Below are 17,136 nucleotides of genomic sequence, written 5' to 3' on the forward strand. Positions count from 1 at the left end.
GGATTATATGGGATAGACATGCATGGGAGACATTGTGGTGAGGTAAGACTGAAAATTATGCTTGAGGGTCCAAAGACGCAACAGTTAAACGTAGAACACACCGATCAGCAAGCTTCAAATTCCAGCCATAGGGAAGCAGATCAGAAGACACATTTCTCTGACAGGTGACAATCTGTACTGTGTGAGCTGCTGTAGCACACTGCCGTCACCACTGGTTTGTCTGAGATTTGAGTTGAAAGGGGTCTGTTCAGATGTCAGGCTCAGTGACATTTTGAAGTGATGCAGAGGCCTGGAATGACAGCAAGCTGTGTTGTTTGCTGTTGTGAGCAAGCTTGACAAACCTAACTCTACCGCTTGAAAGCATCATATCGGAGTATATGTGGAGGATATGTCTTCAGTTTTCTCCATGGATACACATAAGGCAAGTCAAGCATATGAGTGTGTCAGCATGGGTGCTGTACCTCAGTGACTTTTCAACAGAGCTCATATTTCTGTTTTGTTTTAGTGGATACCCTTATTTAGACAAAATAAAATAAAATCTATTATGAGGTGACATCCAAAATCACAGAAAAACTGTCAGATGTGAATGAAACGATTTCCTTACTTGAACACAAACATGTCCTCCTTTTCTTTTTCTTAAAATAACATCAGAAAAAAAACCCATCTGGAACAGAAACCCCCAGTTTTGCCCAAGGTGGTTTAACCTTACGTCAGAGTCTGTGATTAAGACATGGCCATTTCTGGTTTTGATTAGCCTATGCCTCAACCCTTTCAGAGTTCTGCCACTGAGCGGCCTGCGAGGCCTGATACAGCAGCCTTTGTGAGAGTGTGTGTGTGTGCTGATCCATAATGCATTTGACTAGATGCCTCCGCTGATGAGAATGCCCTTTTCTTTGCATCTGTCCATCCATTAAAACATGACATCTCCTCTAATTCAGATTCATAAATAAACGCTGTGCACAATTCATGAGATTTACAATCATGCAGCTGCTTAATGGGTCATTTCACTGCCATGGATGCTGTTTTGTTGAAAGTACTGTCTGTTCTCCAATATAGACACATGATAAAGACTGTAGGCAGTATGCAAACATTGCAGGAAGCTGTGGTGTGTTTATTTTCACCACAGTGCAGCAGATAATGCATGTTTTAAAGTCGGGATGCATCCATCACGCAGTTATAGAGAGTGATGGGTGCTTCAGTCAAATTATGAGGTGTAAAATTAACTAAACTGTGACTGCATAAATCACACTTTCACTCTGCGAGAAAGCACTGCAGGCTCTAGTTTCCTGTAGAGACACAGAACAACAACACTGATGAAAGTGTGTCATGACAGTCGGTACTGCAAAGGCTGTATGGTGTACAGTAAGTCGCCAACTCACACCTGCAGTTTAAACAACATCAGTAGTGGTATTGATTACGAGGTCAGCAACTGGCTCAGGAAAGGGTGTATGTGTCCAATACTTCTAATTACTGTAGAAACTGTCTTGACTGTTCCTCTTTTCCTGAAAATGAATATTAAATGTGTTTTTTCTGCTCTCTCTTCGTCTCCCTTGGTTGCAATGGCAACCAGATATTTCACTTAATGCATAACTAAGTACATAAAACTGTGGCTTTTTACTCGTCTTCTTTTATACATAGAAGCATATCAGATCTCTGTAATTTGACTAAATATCAGTCTGTTTTTCCCTGGCTCACTGTTGTTCTGTTTCGCTCGCATTCATTTGATTTTTTGACTTGAAAGAAAAAACTGTGAAACTGATGTGAATGATATGCAAACACATTTGATGAGAACACGTCACACACCAGACTGCAGCCAGTTCTTTAGTCACAGATTATGATTTGCAGTTTTAAGTGAAATGTGTCTGCCTGTTTGCTTTATCTAAAGGGGGAGAGAGATGCTCAGACAACTCAGACTGCCTGGGACTACATTTTAACATTTTATCTTTTTAGTCTATCATGCTAATTTGTTTTGACTGTTGGAAGAGCAGAAGTCATTGCAGTAAATAATAAACTTTTTGTTCAATTTAAAAAAGTTACAGACACCTGAAGGACATTACTCCTGCTATAAATGCTGGTTGAGTGAGAGGTGAATTTCTCATTGAAATAAGAAAATTATTCAATTTATAACTTAATTTGTACTACCTAGAATAAGATTGGGCTCCTACCACTGATGTTTTCATGCTGCCTTTCTGTTTTCTGTTCTGTCTGAATTCACTTCATCTTATAAGGAAACTCGGTCAGAAACTTAATCTCATCAACAATGAGAATACTTATAACCGAGGTTTATTTGGTATCAGAAGTGAGTATCACTATACTCTTGTCCTTGTACAAACCCACGAAAGAGGAAAATGGATCAATAGTATATTCTGTTAACTGTCTGACAGAAAGTTCACTGAGAAATACACCGCCACCACCAAGGAGTTTGAATAAAATCAATCTCAAACAACAGTAAATGAAAATCAGATTGACTGCAGCACCTGAGAATGAATGTGTCCTTCAAAGTCCTTTGCGGAGTCTGCTACAAAACAAGCTGTGCTAGTATCTGATACATTTATCATATTCAGTACCAGATGTGGGGCAGCAGAGAGAGAGAGAGAGAGCAGAGATGGAGGATGTTGTGACATGTAATGACCTCTTTCCCAAACCAGCCTATCACTTTTCCGACAGCACTATGACACACACAGTAATTAATTTGTAATACGGGGCCATATTATTAGTGTAGCTTGAGCCATTATTTAATAGGGAATGAATCATCATTTGCATCAGAGTAGTGTTGTCTAAAGATGGAGTAGCGGGAGTGAAGAAGGTCAGAGAGCAAAGTGATTTATTAGGGGTGATAATGGATTCACGGGAGCTCCCATGTGTAACAGAGACTTAAATCAAAATCCTCCCATTCATCACAGTGTTTACATTTAATGATATCACCACTCCATAAAATGAGAATATATGTTGATGTAGCTCAGACTTCAAAGACAAGCTGTTTTATGGGCAGGAATAGCAGATTGTTGTGAGTATAAACATTGTGTTCCTAAAGTTATATAAAAACTTGCAACTGCTAGATCTAAAGGATAAGCCTTGTGATTGTCTATATTTTTGTTATTGTCAATAAATTGATCCTACTACAAGTATAACCTGTGTAGACAAAGCTTGATATAACTTCCATTTTGCCTTTGTTGTCCAAAAACTATTAAAAAACACATAAATGAGCTACACTGTTGCACTGCAGTGACACTGATTAACAGATACAAATCTTGCAATGCTGATTATTTTACCCAAAAACCTGTTGCCAGTTAACATATACAATATCTAAAAGTGCAGATACTGCACTCAAAGAATAGGGAAAATAGGGAAAATATAATATAAACTTTTCTTGTCCATTTTAACCAGTTTCTTTAAAAAATTATTATTATTATTTACAGTTCATAGTTCATAGGGATTAAATTTTTTGCTAGGTGTCTGATTTGTTTAATGTAGTTATATTCAATAACTAACTGAATTACCAGGATGTCAGTTCACCAAAACATTTATTTTTCAATTGAAGACGGTTCGAGAAAATTATGGGATCAGATTTGTTTCATAATAATTGAACAAAATCTCCCAAGAATCAAACAAAAAATGAATTGAAGGTGAATAAAAAGTAATTTGAAACCAAAAGAAAAGACAGTGAAAGAAATGTGAAAAATATTATAATCAAATGTTTTGTATAGTTTTATTGTCAGTTTTGCCTTTGAGGTCATTTTTTAGTCTCAAATTATTTTTATATACTTTCAATTATTTTCATTTTGTTTGATTCTTGGGAGATTTTATTCAGTTATTATGAAACAAATCTAATCCCATAGAAAAATAAATATATTTAGTTTTATCTTTCGCTAGCTGTGGCTATCTCATTAGCTAACTTGCTTTAGCTGTCTAGCTGTCTCTCTCTGTGGCAGAGTGCTATAAATGCATCAGTAGCTTCTGGCACACAGATGACCAGAGTGTAGTTATTGGAGAAATTATGGAGCCATCAAAAAAAAGAAACATTATAAAGCCTGCACATTTGTGACTTGTTTTTAAAGATTTAGTAGGAAGTAATGGGTTTGAGGTTGATGGACCACAGTGAGGAAGTCAGAAAGTACATGCATGTATTATTGGTTTTGACCTTCATGGGATTTATTGACAATAAGAAAAATACTGAATAGTGCTGAATTGATCCTTTAAATGTGTCAATCAGAACAACTCTACCTCCTTTTCTATTAGCTCCTGATTTTTTCCTCTCCTGAAATGTAGAGAGCACTCAAGTATGCCATTTCTCCATTACCCCTGACTACATGTATTTGCAATTCAGCTTTTAAATTCAGCAAGACTTCCTGCATTTTCCATTATACTCTGAGAGTGCTTCTTTGAAATGGCCCCTCACCATGTTCTCTCAGTGAACTAATCCATACAGGGCAGTTTGTTTTGATTTTGGTTGAAGGGAACATTTTCTTCAAACACTCTCTGTCGCTGGATACCACAGAATATTGACTTGAGCAGCAATCACCCCATTGCATTTATCTCTGCAAACACGGTTGCCATGACATAAAACCTGTTGCTAAGCTAATTTTGCTTTTGTGCTGAAAAGGTTGACAAGAATCAGATACTGCAAATTAGAAGAGGAGGTAAAGGACATGAGATAATAGATCCAGTGTAAAGAGTAATGTTTCAATCAGGCATAACATGAACGTGTGACATATGTCTTGTCAGGGATGCTGATAGTATAAAATACAGCCACAAATGTCACCACTATGTCAAGCTGAAACAGATTATAATAGCTCTGTGCGCTGATGCATTTTAATCAGTGAATAATGTCATGAGAGGAAGGACATAAATCATACTGAGTAAATTTTAGTAGCCTAATAAAGAATTAGGGTTTTCATGCACAGAGAAATTTTCATTAAGAAAAGTTTCAGTATGTTATATAACACTCTTGGGAGAGCTTATGTGCCTAAAAATGGGTGAATTTTAGAGAGTCCCAGTAACTTTCCTGTGCCTAATTGATTCCCTCCTGGATGTCTTGGGAATTTGTCGAGTGAATTTCAAGCTGCAGTTTGAGATAAAGGTGTCACAGGAAAGAATTTATCAATATCTGTACATTATATAAGCCTGAATAAATTGACACTGGAGCCCTCCAGTCATGCATTTTCCCCCTGCAGGCTTACAACCAGTCACTGAAGGGCCACCACGGCACACTGTAGTTTGTCATTGTTCCCACGCCTCCAAGCAGAAAACCTCATCGACCCGCAGAACAAGCTATAGCTTTTATTGACCAGCTACCTCTCTCGGTGGCCATTATCTTTACTGCCTTGTGACCAGATGGAACCGGTCAGCATTGGCACACAGAACAAACTCGAACACCTCCTTTGTGCAAACAGATGGACCATGAGGAGATGGGCGATGAGCAAGGATGCACAAATTATAGAGGGAGGCTCACTGACCATGTGCAACAAGGCAGCATAATGACAAAAGCAGAGAATAGACACTAGGCAATTATATGTTCAGATGAGGACTGATATGGTTAGGTCACATCCGGAGGAGGTGCACATCCAAAACAACAGAAAACGCCGGCCCACTGAGCTGTCATCAACCTGAACAAATGAGCCATCCCTCTGTGCTATTGTCTCTGACTGTTTTCTGCTTCTTTTTTATTATTCATACTTATATCAAGAGGTTTTCTCTCTAACATTTCTTATAACATTTTTAACTTTTAAACACCCCACACACCCCTACTGTATATCTCCACAAATAAATGAATAATACAGATAATAATAATAATAAATAGTGATAATAATAGAGCTATAAAAGCAGGTGATGCTCCTGTTGACCCACTAAGAGACCTTTAATATTTGAGCTTTTTACTGCAATAGCCAGAAGCTCTCTTTCTATGAATTGATGTGATTAAAAAGGACATAACATGCACATTTCCAAGTCTATATTTTTATGCGGTGAATAACAGTTGAAAAAAATCCTTATTTATCTTATACTGGCTCTTTATGCAGCCCCTCAGTTCAGCCTCTGTCTGAAACAGACAGTTTTACCTCCTGTCTCTTTAAGGCCCCCCTCCCGATGAGCCGTCTGATGTGATTGGTTAGATTACAGAAGATTCCCCTTGGCAGACTTCCAGCAGCTCGGGAGGCTACTTAAAAAAAACGTCGTCAGGTTTTGCTTCTTTTTGCTGTTCTTTACTCAAAATATAAACTTCACAAATATATCTGTACATGTTCCGGCCAGAATCCAATTTGATATATGCAAGTAGCTAACGTGAACAACCTTAGCATTAACTTTAGCAACAAAGGCTATGGAACGGATGCCCGAAGGCGAAGAAGAAGTAAGTTTGCAAACTGAGTGTTCAGAGCAGGCTGAAGCCCTGACTTTTGACTTTCAGGGAACATCTTCACATATGTTCACCTCAAGTTTTGGAACTTTGACCATGTTTAACATAGACATCTGACATTATAGCAGTATATAGATGACAGAATATCACATAAAACATGGTATGTCTCCTTGAAATATTTCCTCATACTGATGTGAACCCCTTTCGAATACGTATAACAAAATACATGTAATAATCTGGGGCTAGCATATCACACATTTTCTTTTAAGAAATCTGCTGGATAACAATCATCTCCAGGAGTCTGACACGACGAAAGGTCTTTTATTGCATCTTTGACCTTCTGTAATGAAAAATCATTTTTCAATAAATGTCTATTAGTCGCTCATTGTTATTAGTTTTCTGCTTCTTCAAGTTTTTTTTAACACTTGCTCACAGGCTTTTGCTCATTTGCCAAAGGGTGCTTTGTGGTTTTGAAAGTGTGGATTAGTTCCTGAAACAATACTAGCAGACATTATAGCTGGAGTACTATCTGCCCCCCACAATTAGTGATTTTTAAATATGGAGGCATGAAAAGGGAGAAAAAGTTTAAAGTCCTTCACACTGACTGAAGGAAATCCTACTGTTGCAGAAACATTGTTACTGTAGTTATTGTTAGAGCCAGCATGTCAGTGTCTGCTGTTTGTGAGAGGATTTGTTGATTTATCCGCCACTTCATCCCAAAACGGCCTCCTTAGAGACGATTCTTCCTTGGCAGAGACATTTCTCCTCGTACCGACTCACAACACAAAGACGTTGGGCTTTACTTGGGAGGTTTTGAAGCTTGCCCTCATTTCTGGCGTACCTCCTCTTGGTATCACAAAGCGACCTGAAGACATATTCAACTGAGACAGATCTACATCTTGTTTCTCTGTCTCTTATCCTTGCGCTCTTTTTCTCTCTGTGGCCTGGGGGAGCCTATTTATGCGACCAGGCAGCTGTCAACGGGGCAGCCTGGCAGACTGCAGAGGAGCCTGAAATGTGAAATGCTATTTCTAGGACTCCACCGAATACAAAAATGAAGCTCAGGAGAGACTAAGCCACATACTGAACAGCACAGACGCGGAGTGGATGTGTAATCAGGTCATGCTGCTTTGTTGTGATTTCTCTAACAAGCCACCTCTGAAAATGTCAGTTGACACAATTTAATTTTAGAACATCTATTTTATAAATTTCTGTTTAGCTTTAGCTTCCTGTCTGTCTTCAAAGACATATAATGAAAAGGACATGGAAGACGAGAGTCGACGTGTGCATTAATGTGTTTACAAATGTGTCCGTGAGAAAGAAAGGGACACAGCAGGGAGAGAAAGGGAGGGAGAGAGTGAGAAAGGGAGCAAGAGGAGGAGCACGCCAGAGGGAGAATTGATGGAAAGTCACGACAAAATGAGGCATGACTCATGTTGACTGATGACGTAGATGGATGGTGCAGGTAAGCAGCACCCATGTCATGTAATCACTGACCCACAGGCTGCAGGCAGGCGGGGAATGTGCAACATTATCGGACCAATAAAAAGAGCCAAGATTTCTGGATCTATAACTGCCGTGACTCTCAATGTTATGACATTTTTAAGGGTACAATTGTCGGGTGTTTGATGTGCCATTATCTCCCCTATGCAGAATTTATGTGAAGTCTTTGAAAGAATTTACCGTTTCCGAGAAAGTGTTATGTTATACTTTTAGAGGACAGTGCATTTTTTGTTGCAACTGTATGTTGAAAAGTAAATATTAAACTTTATATTGAAGGAAAGTATGAAAAATCATTGTAAAAGGTTTCTACACAAAATGCCATTGCAGCATCAAAAATGTCCACCAGTGTCAGATGCATCTTGACATTGCAACATTTTACTCTGAGTATATCACACATTATATGGTCAAAAGTATGAGACACCCCTGGCTAGGCCCCTTAGTTCTAATTAAGGAAAAGCTTAAAGCTACTCTAATCAGTATTTTTAATATGAACAATGAATCAAATGAAAATGTACGATGCAAAAGGAGTAATTTGTAGTGATGAACCAATAGAGAGTTATCACCATAGGCTACTTTGCGGTTCCACTCAGCTTTTTAGCGTCTTTCAGCTTATTGTTTTGCTTTTTTTGTCATCCTGCTGTATTACCGCAATTCTGATTTCTTGGTCTACTCTGTACACATAACATCTATTGCATGTCCGTCCTAGGAGCTCCTCTGTTGCTCTTCCTGAGGTTTCCTCAATTTTTTCCCTGTTAAACGTTTTAGGGAGTTTTTTTCTTATTCAAATTGAGGGTCTAAGTATAAAGGATGTTGTATTGCTGTATGGGCTGTAAAGCCCTCTTAGGCAAGTTTCTGATTCGTGATATTGGGCTATTGACTTGACTTGACTTGTTTTACAGCTCACAACTTTACTGGAACACAGATTGCCTACAATCAGTGCGCGACCCCACTAATGCTCAAATGGATGAATGGATGCAAATCACTGCAGCCAAGTTCAAACATCTTGTGGAAAGACTTCCCAGAGGAGTGGAGGGTGTTAAAGCAGTATGTTAATGCCTTTGGTTTAGAACGAGATGTTCAACAATCCCATCGTTCCCATACTTTTGGCCAAGTGTATATACAATATATAATCTCAAACATTTTATAATCTGTAACTAACCATTATGTGGTTAAAAACACAATCTTACTCCCAAAAATTGTACAGAAAAGGGAGTTTAAAAAAAACAACCCAAAACATAGTGCTCTTTAAACCCAATCGCCTCCACTCAGTGGCATCCATTTTCAAATTTCAATACATTTTATCTCTCCTTGCTGTAGATCTTCACGGATTAAGGAGAAAAAAAAGGGAAGAGGTAGAGGAAATGAGGGAAATGAGATTTTAAATGTAGCTGACTCATGCACTGGATTTAATGTATTGAGTCACGGGCTAAGAACTAAGCAGCTTAGAGCTGCATGTTCCTCAGTGGAGCAGTAATTGTGTTCTAATACTCAGTTTTTTTTCCTGTAGATCAAACACTGATTGATCAGAGTCATCTTTGAATCCACATATGCTTGCATGACCACTTTTGTTTTGATGCTTTTTGGCAGTGAACTATAGGCATGGACAGATAATGCAACACATAAAAAGAGCTTCTAAACTAGGTCGTAATACTGCTTTTCCCATATCAGATCTAAATTAGTCAAAATGGTTGCGTCCTCTAATAATTTAGCTTTTGATATATTGCAGATGATAAATAGAGCAACTGTCAGCTGGGACTGGAAAACATTTTAATGGATTGATGGACATTCTGGCACCTGTAAATACAAATATAACTGCTCAGTGTTGGTAAAAACCTGATTTCAAATGCCAGCAAATACCAGGGTCTGTAGAAAAGCTTCACCTCTCACAGCATTTCTAAAATGAGCATGTTGTTTATCTTTTGATGCACCAGATGGAAAAAAAAACTCCCATTCATATGAGGATGAGGGTTTGAAGCAGGGAATGAAAATCATGAAATGATGAAAAATGCCAATACAAAAGGTAAAAATATGATTTGATAGAGAAAACAAATCAGATATTTGATTTGGTTTCACTATCATATCATATTTTTACCTTTTGTGTATAATACGTTTCCATATAGATTATCTACTATCCATGTCTGTTTGCATGCGTATGGTGGTGAGCTGACATTACAGTGGTTTTATTATTAAATCAATGGACAAGATAAAAGGCTCCTTTGTGCACACTGAATAGCAGATGGAGATAAAAGCTCCTGACAGCAGTCTGAGAGGAATAATATAAGAGAAAGCCTAAGTCAAATTGAATCACTGGGGCCAATTAACATAAGGTACCTATTTTATGGATCATAACCTCCAGACGTTAGAATGTAATATCTCTGTTTGGCTGCTGTGTGTAAGATCGAATATTGAAAGCAGACTAAATAGTTCAATTGTATTACAAAGACCTTTAATATTTTCTCTGAGTGTATCAGATTGTGTGTAAACAAGCTCAATATCATATTTGCATCATCGGGGAAATGAAAGCCACTTCTTGTTTTGATTTTGATTTTTGTTTTTTTGTAGCATCTTATAATAGAAAGTAATCATGTGTCTGTGTGTGTGTGTGTGTGTGTGTGTGTGTGTGTGTGTGTGTGTGTGTGTGTGTCTGTGTGATATTTCAAAGCAGCATTTTATTTTTCATCTTTTATTTTTAACAGGAACGGCAGTCTAATAATCAACATGTCTGGAAACACACTTTTTTGCTTGCCAAGAGTTGAGAATAAAGAGTGTTGATGAGAATATCAATATACTCCCATGTCTGTATGCTACATACGAAGCTACAGTCAGCATCCCTTTAACTTAGCATAAATTTTGTAGCCCAGGGTAAGTGTTTTCCCTTACTTCTAGTCTTATGCTAAGCTACGCTAATTGGCATCCGGCGTCATTCTGAACACTCTGACACGAGAGTCGTATTGATTTTCTATTCTAACTTTCAGCAAGAAAGCTTATTTCCTAAAATGTTGTTATTTGCTCGGGTTTTGTATTTTCAATCATCTGGCTGTGAATCCAGGAATTCAGCAAAACCTACATAGAGATTTCCTGGCACACCATCTTGGCAGCTTTACATATCTCTACACATCCAGCTGCTCACGCTCCATTTTCAACCACAAAACCAAGTCAGACCACTGTAATCTTGGATGCAAATGGATCCTACTGAGCCTTTCCGATCAATTGATTGTTTCTCTCGAGAGCTCAGCCAGTTCTTAGAGGTTATCAATGGGTCAGCAGAGAATGAGAAGAGAGGGAACCACAATGGCAAATGTGGTCAAGGAAGCATTACAAAATATAATACTATGTTGTTGTTTTTTTCAATATAATAGCACTTTGAGTTTCATATTGTATTGCAGGCTATTCACTACATTTATTCCCTGTTTTTGAGGGGTTACATTTGAAAACATACAGCATTTTGAAGATATGTTGTCTTAACTTTGATTTTGGATTATATGAGGGGATAGAAAGCAGAACAGAGGTGTTATTTTTTAGGGTAAAAGAAAAAGATTCTTTGTGTTATTCTGCCAGCTCCCATGCCAGACAGAGGGAAGCTGATTTGTTAATCCAGTATTTGTTAGGGTGGTGAAATTTGTTCCACAGCATTGTGCGAATGTATTGTGCTATCTAAATTTATTCTTCCTACTTCAATTATAACAGATGGTGTCTGTCAGCGATATGAATGTATTGCTGTAACTGCTACAGAAGGTTATATTAACTAAGCTGTGCAAGAGTGCAGATTTTTTTTTTCTTCACATCTATTACTAGAATTGCATGCTGTCTGAAATGTCATGATGGGAGTCTTGGGCTGGGAAACATCAATGGAAAGGAAGAGAAGAATCGGCAGCTGCCAGCTGGCTAACTTCAGGGCACGCTGCTGTAGTCACGCCAACATGATGAGCTGCAGCTTCCGCCATTATGGTCCTCCTTTGGAAAAAAAAAGAAGCTTTGATTGAAGCTCCCTGCACATCAGGAACACCTATAGGCTCACCCCTGCTCTCTCCCAGTGTGGGCATTTAAGAAACACTGTGCACTTTGCAGCTATAGTACGATGTAGCTGGTACTAAAATCAATTGCTAGATCAATTTGTGCATAAAATGAATAGAAAATAAGGAGGAGGAGTTGCATACAAATGGGAGGTTCAAAAAAGAGACAATTTCATGAATTTTCAGACATCTTGCAGCACCCTGTAATTATGTCCTACATGGTAATTTCCAGTTGCCATAGGGATAGAGACAATGCAATCAATTAAACCACACATGCCGGTTTCCTGGAAACAGAAATGTTAACAAGCAATCATTTAAGTTAATTATTAAATAATTATTAGTTGTTAATTATTTAAGAGATTGAAGGCAGATTGCATAAGTTCTTTGACAAAGAAAATATTGCATTATTGCATCTGGAAAGCTGCATGGATTTCACATACTGGCTACAAACATCATACTATTTTTAAAGTTTTACATAATCAAGATGAGCTTGTTCATCTTCCCTGCCTGAAAGTGTTATGGACACAAAGACTAATTCATTTGACAGAGTGATTAAGTTTATGCAAAGGGATTAATTAACCTTGTCATTTTTAGCCTTCCATATGTAGCCTTGTAGACAGTGCAGAGGACACAATATAGTAAAGGGATTGTAACATCTAAACCAGTGAACTGCTGCTTGCTGCGCTTTGTGTCTTCATCTACATGTTTGTGTGACACACGTGTCTGTAGGCAGAGCTGGAAAACTGAAGAGACCACAGTCACATTGTCAGAGGACACTAGATGACCACTGTGGAAACTTGCCATCAGCGCTTTGAAAGCCTCCCCCACACACACGCAGACACACACACACACACACACAAACACACACACACATCCAGATGCATGCATATACGCAACGCTCCCTCCAACTCTTGCGTCTGATGGGGCGTTGTTGACAGTAGGGGCCGCTGATGACTCACCACCAGATAAGTGATCAGCTGTCTCGCTCCAAGTCACCTGAGTGTTCTGATCTCTATTTATCACAGTAATTGCAGGCGCAGGTTGAGGCGGTGGCCCAGACCCACCTGCCATTCTCTGTTTGCCTCTCACTAGGTAAACAAAGTCTGTATTTCATGTGTTGACTTAAATACAGACATCCCCTCCTCCGCTTTTCCCCCACGGGCTCTGGATGGCTGAATTACACTATCTGCCAATGAAAAGTCTGGCCATTCATACAATCACTATAATTATGATAGATTGTTAATGTCATCAACTGATAGCTGCTCACGTATAAATCCTAATAGCAATTTAATGACTTGCATAACAAATGGCCCCTGATTTGATGCTGCATTTAAGGGTGCATTAGTAACGTGGATGAGGGCTGAATTGCAAAGCTTTTGACAGAAGCCAGACCATTTAGAGCAGGAAGATGAGATAAGTGAAGCTTTCACACAGCAGGAGAAAAGCACAGCGTCCATCTTCTCCCTCTGCTCTGCAAAGTAATTACGAAATAAAAAAAAAAAAAAAAAAGGTAATCTCAAGGGGAGGCTGAGTGTTTGTGCAGCTCAGCCGCTGTTGGAGAATGTGGCTTTGGCCTAACCTGATAATAGCACATTTTCACTTTAGTACACATGCAGTACATACTCCACCCACCCACCCACCCACACACACACACACACACACACACAATTTTCCACCGGGTTACTCTCATTTTGGCCGTTGTTTTCATCGACCCTCTTGTGTGTCCCCTCCCAACTCTGTCGGTATATTATTACACTCTCCGTGTCTGGGGGCTCAGGTTTTATCAAAATAATGTGTGTACACAGAGCCACACTATCAAAGCACTGCAACAAAACCTCTGTCAACCCTCAGGTGTTAGCTAGCTGACAGTTACAACAATATTAGTCATATCTGACTCGGAAATTAGGTGTTTGATATATTCTGCCTTTTTGTTCCTGTGCAGCTGACGGGACAGAGGAGAAAATTCACAGTCTAGTGGTTACATTATGAGTCATATCCAGTATTTGCACTCATGGCACATCTAGATAACATATTGTACTGTCCACCAGATTAAAACATGTTATAATTGCCTGTAATGGCATAACTAACTAGAAATGTTATATATTTTATGACCTTAGACAAATCATGCTGAATTTGTTAAGAGATTCAGATTAACACGAGCATGCAGAGAAAAACGAATTTTCACATCCCCCCACCCCACCGTACCCACCCACCCATCTGCACACCTCCAGCAGCTCTACTGGATAATTTTTCTACATTTATTTATCTGTCTGCACCACCGTTCCCTCTAATCCCTCTCTCCCGGCGCCATGAGACGGTGCCTCCATTTTGCTCTGAAAAGCTGACACAGTTCAGCACCATACTGGCAGCGCCACCCAGCAGAAACACGCCTCTTCAGCTATCAGGTAGATCAGTACTATTCTGGCTTCACACAGACAGTCTGAGTGACGCACATGCTCTGTTGTCAAATTCAGGCTGTCTTCTGTTCATGAACACACACACACACACACAATGTAGAGCAGAAGCAAAGCTGATTGAAGCAGCTACAATTGGACATAAGTGCAGGGCTGTTTGTTTAAGTGGACAATAAATCGTGTGACAGAGGATTTTATTCGTCAGTGGAGGAAAATTGGTACACTCGTATTCAGGCTTTTCTGTGGGCCACAATGTATCAATTGATGTGATCCCACCGTGGTTACAACATTTTTGGGAGCATATTGTCTAGATTTCAAGATTTCTTTTGGTTGGATGTGCTGTGGAACACTGAAATCAAAACTGGGTTTCATGCAAATGATCCAAAATGTCTGCACTGCACCTGCAACGTTTGGAAACTGCAGACCTACATGACACCGTGTCCTGCTCCAGTTTCACAGCCTTACCTAACAATGACCCTGACATTTTCTAGATGACAAAATCATTTCTCCGGTGTTTCTGACATTCAAGCTAATCCTGCAAAATTCCAATTTTTCATGCTTTGTGGGTCCTTTTGTGAACTGCATGCTATATCGTGCGCATGTATATATATGTTGACTGAGGAGGGCAAAGCAAAGCCAGGCATGCATTGCCCTGTGGGGCGACAGTTAACTGCTAAATGAGGCTAACTCCGAGAGACAGCTCCCTATCGGGTCAAAACCAAGCCTGGGTAGTGGTGGAGATGTCACAGCAAATATGTCACAGACACAGGAAAACAGCAGGGAACGTGCCGAGTTGTGTTTCTCCATTCACTCACATTCACTGAGAAAGGCTGAGCCAAACCCTTATCCCTCTGTCTCATCTGCTGCTCCTCACCAGAACAAAAGGGCCTCCTGATCCATCAGACAAAAAAAAAAGTGAGAAAATTGAGAGCCAAAAATGCTGCCAACTCCGTGAAGTTGCAGATATTTGACATTTTTATATAGTGGGCTGCCAAATATGTCTGTTTTTCATATTTTTGTTGTGTCATGATGAAAGCAGCAGCCTAGTATGAGTAACAAATATCTTGCCTCTGAATAATATTGTACAAAGAACTGTAATAAGCAAACAGCTCATGGCTTAATATCAAAGTTATTGGACTCCTATATTAAGAGTTACATGAGAGAAAATAATGAAATCACCTGAGGGATGATTACATGATTGGACGATAATTAAAGAAGCAATCTAGTTGATAAATGGCATGCCTTGGCTTATACAGTGACTCTGAAAGGCGGCATACATCAAGAGTGAAGTCATTCTGAGGGAGCCACAGTAGCAGATGGGTGCAGTCTTGACATCAGCAGGGTCATCCTGACAGTAGAACAATGTGTGCTGTCCTGAGCGGCCAGCTTCTCACCCCTGCTGAATGGCAATTAGTATCGGAAAGAAAGCAGGGCACTCTTACTTAACCCCTCTATTGGCTGCTGCATCCTGTTTGCCTTATCTTTTTTCTGTTTTGTCACCAGGACACTGGTGCAAATTGTACAAGATTAAAGATTTATTTTAAGTGACTTAGCTGATTCTGGTAATAGAAATAGAGAGAAAGTGTTGTGTAGTGAGAGAGGTGACAAAGATCGCAGACACGGACGTAGCTAAGAATTGTCTCAGCATGAAAAGCACAGTCGTAAAAAACGTAATTAAATATATTGGGATGCTTGAATAGTACAGAGCCATCATTAGTGTTATTAGTGACTAGTGACAGGAGACCTCATGTGGTCGTGCTAATAATGTAATAATGACTAATGTTCTCAGATGCAAAGACAGAAACAGTGTGATTGTTATAGCCTGTCAGCATATGTGTCTTTTAACCATGACCAGGAGCCTTTCTTACCTTATAGGAATAGTTCAGGATCCTTTTCTCTTTCTTTGAGTTGGGTGAGAAGATCCAAACCAAGTGGATTTAAGTGTATTTCACAGAATGTTCAACTATTCCTACTATTCATCGAGTAGTTGTTTTTTTTTTGTTTTTTTTTTGCCATGGCCATGATCTTAAAAGTGTCTGGCTTTGACTATGATTCACATTGCATCTCCTACAAACAGTCAGCATTGGTTTTCATTTAACCACAATTTTTACCCAACCTCAACCAAGTAGCTTTAGTTGCCCAAACGTAATCAATCCGTCTACCGCTGTCCAGCCAGGGACCTTTGAAGTCATTCACCAGCTCTCTCTTGCCCCACATTTCCTGTCATCTGTTTTCTGTCAGTTATCTAATAAAGGTATAAAAAAAAAAACCCTAAAAATAATAATAAGAAAATGTTCATATGAATCATATTTTGTCACAGGACGTTGTTTGGGAAGACAATGACAACCTATTTTATCATTTAGGTATGAGGACTTGTTGCATTTTTAACCAACAGTGCTGCTTCTTATTTGGTTTGCTTACACACTGCACATATCAAAGCTACACATTGTAGGCTAACCAAGGCAGCACAACATATTGGCTCTGTGCACTGTAAACTACTTAGTCATAAAGGTTAATGCATGTTTAGATGTGTAATTTAAGAGAAAATTGATGAAAACGTGCAATATTTACTAGAAGCAAATGACTGTCTTCTGTTCAAACAGGAGCAAACAGGAGATGAAAACAACTTCCTAATGAAGTCAGGCCCCTCAGAGTGACAGTCCTCTTGCATGAATGAATGTAATTACGGCCTGTACATTGGTGGTCTAACACAGACGGGCACTTACTGAGATTATTCCCAGGCTCTGGTATGCACAGTGTGAAGAAAACTGCATGGTGCTTGTATGCAAATACAGCTCCCAGCTCTTCCAAATATAGGTTGCATCGCACCGATGTATCTGTGATTAGGGTGGGA

The sequence above is a fragment of the Thunnus maccoyii genome, chromosome 21 (assembly GCF_910596095.1).
Source record: "Thunnus maccoyii chromosome 21, fThuMac1.1, whole genome shotgun sequence".
NCBI lineage: Eukaryota > Metazoa > Chordata > Actinopteri > Scombriformes > Scombridae > Thunnus > Thunnus maccoyii.